Source organism: Lissotriton vulgaris, chromosome 5, assembly GCF_964263255.1.
Source record: "Lissotriton vulgaris chromosome 5, aLisVul1.2, whole genome shotgun sequence".
In the NCBI taxonomy this organism is placed as follows: Eukaryota; Metazoa; Chordata; class Amphibia; order Caudata; family Salamandridae; genus Lissotriton; species Lissotriton vulgaris.
In genome coordinates this window covers 1,749,611,666-1,749,617,737 of record NC_141693.1, presented here as the reverse complement: position 1 = coordinate 1,749,617,737, position 6,072 = coordinate 1,749,611,666, and the positions used below count along the sequence as shown (strand labels likewise).

General features: G+C 45.6%; 1 non-coding gene across 1 annotated transcript; it reads left to right on the top strand.

The window, feature by feature from the left end:
* The first annotated feature begins 4,601 nt into the window (after nt 1-4,601).
* On the top strand, nt 4,602-4,673 carry TRNAC-GCA (transfer RNA cysteine (anticodon GCA)). The gene has a single exon. It is a non-coding gene; the product is annotated as a tRNA-Cys (tRNA).
* Nucleotides 4,674-6,072: the final 1,399 nt, after the last annotated feature.

Below are 6,072 nucleotides of genomic sequence, written 5' to 3'. Positions count from 1 at the left end.
GGGGTGAGTTCCAGTGGAGGTACCCTCCAGAATTTGTTCTCCTCATTCACATCATTATCCTCTGCCCAGTCGAGGGGTTCAAAAGTTACATTAAAATTCTCGCCAACTATAAGTGGGTAACTATCGACCCTAGCTTCCAATAAATTATCCAGGGACTGAAGTGTTGGAGAGCTGCCACCTCTGGTACTCCTAGCATATACATTATATATGTCAACCGTCTTGCCCTTACCATTGGTTATCCTGATCCAAAAGGATATCTGGGCTGTCCGTGGCCAGCTCTTTGACGTCACAATTCACCGTCAAGTTTACAAATATGAGCAGCACTCCTAAGGGCCGGCCATGTTTAGATGGAATAGCTGGTCTATGAAAGGCCATAAACCCTGGTATAAACGTGGGGGACGGGCTCCAGGTTTCTTGGAGTAAGCAGATCTCAGTCTGTGCAATGAGTTCTAGCCAGTTCGGATGGTCGAGCATCCTTCTTACACCTGCCGTATTCCATGACGTGATTCTTAACATTTGCCCACTACCTTGTGGAGTGGAAACCAAGGGAAGTGTAAAAGCATTCAATTTGGAAAATCCTTGGCAATCAATAGCTGGATCTTGCACCTGGCCCGGGTATGATTGTTCATCACTGGAGGCAAGTCAATGGCTAATGCCAACGGTGTAAGACAAGGCATACACTCTTGCTCTCTATATGTCACAACAAGATCAGGGTGTACACAGTTGATGGTGGTCATGGAGCCGCTAATAAGTTTGCATTGAGGAACCCTATTTGGACCCAGAATTAGTCAATCAACCTGGGATAATGATATAATGGAAGGGTCCCCAATAAGCAAACGCTTATTTCCTGCTTGGGCAAATGTTAGAGGGGTGCTAAGTCTCAGCCTAATTTTCGTGGCATTGTTTGGATAGTATCTAATCTCTAAAGCAATCAGATTGTTCACCAGATGTTCGGACGCTAGTCTAATCTCAATCACATCATCTGGATTCGAGTGTGAAGAGTGCCTTTTAGCATATACAATGTCATCTCTGATTATTGACCTACACCCCCTAGTGTGCCTCAGCCAGTGTATGGCTTTATTCTTTAATACATCAACATTCTCATACTTCATTTGTTGTGGATCTACTTTGGAAACATTAGTCATAAAGATGGCAATGCTAGTGGGTTGCTCTCCTTATTATGTAGAGATAAAGGAGGCTGACGAGATAAGGACACCCCATTAAATCTTGTGGCCATATTCGGTACAGATAGCCCTGACATTGGCCCGTGTCCAGCTCGATCCTGTGGCAGACCCATACTTGTCCTACAATGTTCGACATTTGGCCTACATGACTCCAAATATGGACCTTTAGAAGCTCTTGTACTACAAGTGAGTCGATGGTCAGTAGGCAGGGACAAAGCATTGAAATCCAATTGCTTCCCAGTAGATGCTAAAGGTCCTTGCTAGGGACAGCATTGATGGATACAGAGGATGATTGTGGTGACTGAGATGGTTGGTATGGATGTGATCTAGTGTAACCATGTAGCTGCTCTTAGAGTTTGGATACTAGGGTAGATAGTGCCTCAACACTATTTCTTAGGGCAGCAATTTCCCTGTAAAGATCAAGGTTTGAAGGTGTAAGACCAAGATTTTCTTCTCTTTCCCTTTCCCCCTGAAGTTTATTTGAACTCGAGTCATTATTGTTAGTTAAGTTTGTGCAAGAGTTCGTATTGATGTGCTCTTTGACTAGGAGTGGATCATCAGCAAGTGTGGCGAATCGATTGCTAAGTGGAAGCTCATCAGTTATAACGCTATCAGTGGGGCTTGCTTCCCCTTGCGCAGGTGAGGGGCTTAGCACATTACTATTACACATTTCCGCAACTGGCGTCGTTTTCTTTTTTCTTCCGGCTTTCTTAAATAGGTTAGGAATATTCCCATATCCTGTAATTGTCGATCCAGTAGAGCTAACAGGACATGGGGTTTTGGTGGGTGTGGTTTCCTTGGTGGGGGGAGGCAATAGGTGCAGGTTTGAGTAGCAAATCTTCGCAGTCTGCAATAATATTCTCTATGCGACCGAGAACATCTTCCTCTATATCTAATCGCACCCAGTTCCCTTTGCCAGCGATTGGTGACGTTTTTTATGTTTTTTCCTAAAGGTACCTCCCGTCCCAGTCTCAGTCTCTTTTCTTTTCCTCATTTTACTAACTGAGCAATCAACCGCGGCAGGAGTGTTACAGACAATGCTGACCACCTGGAACAGCGGTGGCCAAAAACAGTTCATATACAATTCAAACACACTACAAAAGCACTGGTAAGCTACACAAGCCTTAGTTTAGCCTCTTAATTATCTTGCTCATTGGTTGACCAAGTTTAAAAATTATACAGCACCACAGTCTCTAGAAGGTAGAGTAATCACATTATCGACTTAAAAAGGGATGTAGTACTTCGTTAATTGTCTCACCGCTATTCAGTCCTTTAGAGAATTGAAAGTATTCAGCAAGGGCGGCGCTCAGTTCACTCCAGGAAGTTATTTAAGGCTATTGCCAGTGCACAGATTTCAAAGGCCAAATAAGGTATCCCTGCGCTGCCACGGTTTGGTGCGGACGGGCGCAGGTCAAACATTGGCGGCTGCGCTTGATGCTGCATGGGATGCTGGGGAGTGTAGTCCTGCACTCCAGCACCCCGGTCCTGCTCTCCGGTCCCCTTGTGGCTCTTGGCCCCTAGTAGGCCAAACAGAACAGCAGCTGGGCTTCCCTCGCCGCGGGAGCCCCTTAAGTAGGCGCCTCCTGGCGCACGTCAAACGTTAGGGGCTGCCCTGGATGCCGCTGCGCCGGACACCGCAAGGGATGCTGGGGAGTGTAGTCCTGCACTCCCCCAGCACCCGGTCCCACTCTCCGGTCTCCTTGTGGCTCTCAGCCCTTCGTAGGGCAACAGAACAGCAGCTGTGCTTCCCCTTTAATCAGTTAGGTCAGTGTATATGTGCTTATGTGTGCTACTTCGCCTGCTGAGGGTGAAGAGCTATGAGGCAGGCTCACCTGTGCTTCACAATGTGTTCCGCAGGGCTCATCAGGCTTCCTTAGAGCCCCTTCCGGGAGAAAGTAGGGTCAGGAAGCGGTGTCTTCTCCATACACCGCCTGCTAGAAGCTGTCGCCCGTGTGTGTGTGGGGGCAGCTGCCAGATCAAATTGGTTGGAGCTTTTATTTGGAGCAGGTGTAGGCTACACCAACTTGGGTCTGCTTCTGCCCTCCCACTGCTAACAACCCCAGTGGGTAGCGGCAAGGTCAGGCAAGGTGTGGTGAGGCGGCTAGTCTGAACTATTTTGGCAGAGCGCTCGAGGGTGATTAACCGACCCGCCTTTCTGTCTATCATCCTTAACTAACCAACAATAATTAAATACCTGCACACAACCACTGATCTGTTGTGTTAAACAGAAAAGAGAAGAATGTAACTAAACATTCTCAGAACTACACAATGTGCAATCCTGGACTTAAAGCCCAGCTTCCCTATTTGACCAAACTGTGCGATCCAGGGCCCATCGCTTTACTATGCACCATTTCTTTGCCCGTCCAGTTTGAGAGCATAGTTCAGTACAGGATCTGTACTGTGCAAAAGACTCCATTATACATGATTAATATGAAATAACAATGCTACACCTTTAATAACAGTATAAGTTAGAGAACATGACGAACCTACACATTTTGGGTAACTCGTAGCGACGTAGCACCGTCATCAAGACATGGGTTTGTTCTTGAAAGTTTCGTGTTTAAAAGTATTGCTTTCAACAGATGCCACTGAATTCAGTGATATAAAATCGAATACAACTGAAACACTGAGAAATGTTGAAAAATACATTTGTCATTACTAAGACTTTATCATTTTTTTTCATGACATTTGTAATTTGTTGCCTGATTTAATCTTTTGATGTCTTGGCACGTGATTTGACTCATGAATTCAGTCCACCCATGGCTTCCTTCTCCTCAAGGATGTCCTTATCCTTCTGCCACCTCCAGCTTCTCCCTCTGCCCTCCCAAGAAATGTAGTGTTTCCTACATCCTTGGAGCCCAGTTTATTCCAGCACTTTGAAAAATATTTCTTCCTAGCCTCTCGTCATTGAGAAAGAGGGGCGGGCGCCTCCGGCTAGAAGGAAGGGCTCCATAAGAACTTGAGAAGGTGCTTGGAGCGCCTAGACGCGTCTAGAAGTGTTGTGCGCACTGCAGGGAATTCCCCACCTACCACATCTCCAAAATGTAGACATTTGAAGAGAGGGACGTGTTGGTCAGAAATCAGAATTCTATCGCCGAATTTAAGCGTATTGAGCAGAATGTATTTTTGAAGGGTTTAAAGGAGCAATATTTATAGAAATTCCCCTCTCTCCTCCAGGTCATAAAATTATGTAAACCTATTTGAAATGTCAACGCTGATAACAGCATTCTAACTTTCAATCCCACAGCAAGGCCCCTTCTTATTGTTTCCCATGAAATACGAGAAGCATTCTGGCAGTGCTTCAATATTTACAGGACAATTAGTGAAAGCTCTCGGAAGCTGGAAAAAGACGCTGAGCACACTCCACGTCATCAAAAACACAGACAAGTAAAACCGGCTGCAGGGTAAAACACTCATGGGGGTATAGCTCAGTGGTAGAGCATTTGACTGCAGATCAAGAGGTCCCCGGTTCAAATCCGGGTGCCCCCTCTTTTTCTTATAGCTACATGTTGTTTAAAATGTACGTCTACTATTTGTTGAATAACTAATGCCGTTGTTAGGAAAATATAACCCTTTCAAAGTTATATACATAAATATATAAGTTTTTTTTTAACAAGCTCGTTTCGTCTTTATCAGGAAAAACACAGTGAACACCATAGTAGGGTAAGGTATTTTATGCTCATTGCACTTTCCAAATTCCTTGAACACCTCTAGACTGAGAAACAGAATATAGCTAAATGCTCCCAAATTTGGAAGCTATGAGAAATGAGGCATAACGTGATAAATAGGATTTCATGGTTTTATGGAGCATGCAGACACTCCCCATTTACTCAGCAGGCTCGATTTCAAGAAAAATAATGTAATTTTAAATTTGGACCATCTGAATGTTGTGTCTATTTTGTAAGAAAGTGCAAAAACAACAGTTGATGGACAGAATGCAGAACAATGTCATACATTCACCCCAGTACAAAGATCTGGGCCTAAATCCATCATTTTTTTGCTCACCATGTCATTCCAGTTTGAACCAAGCCATATGCAAATCAGTCTTGACCCTGTGCCTCATGGGAACAATCCAGCCCGAACTGCCAAGCCAGGTCCTTCCTGGACTGGAAACAAGCATCCTAGGACCGGTTTCGGAGTTTCACCCCTCTTCAGCCAGGATAGCTTGATTCCAGTGGCATGGGACCCAGGGACCCACATCTGGGCATACCCGTCCCACTCGGGGTGACAAATGCAAAAACAACAGTTGATGGACAGAATACAGAACAATGTCATACATTCACCCCAGTACAGAGATCTGGACCTAAATCCATCGTTTTTTTGCTCACCATGCCATTCCAGCTTGAACCCAGCCATATGCAAATCAGTCTTGACCCTGTGCCTCATGGGAACATTGGATTTGCTTTGTTCGCCCTAAGTTGGCAGTGTATGTCCAGACGTGGGTCTCTTGCTCACTTTACCACTGGATTCAAGCTAACCTGGCTGATGACGGCTGATTAGCCAGAAACCGGTCCCAGGATGCTTGATTCCGGTCCGGGTAAGACATGGCTTGGCAGTTTGGGCTGGACTGTTCTCATGAGACACAGGGTCAGACTGATTTGCATATGGCCATGTCTGAACTGGGGTGGCGGAGTGAGCTAAAGAATGATGATGGATTAAACCCAGATCAGTTGACTGGGGGTGAGTGCTTGCAATGTTCAACACTCCGGCCATCATCCCCTTTGGTTTTGCTTTTTTCGCCCTAAGTTGTCAGAGTATGCCCAGACGTGGGTCCCTTGCTCACTTTGCCATTGGATTCAAGCAAGCCTGGCCGATGGCTTATTAGCCAGAAACCGGTCCCGTAATGCTTGTTTCTAGTCCAGGGAAGACATGGCTTGGCAGTTCGGGT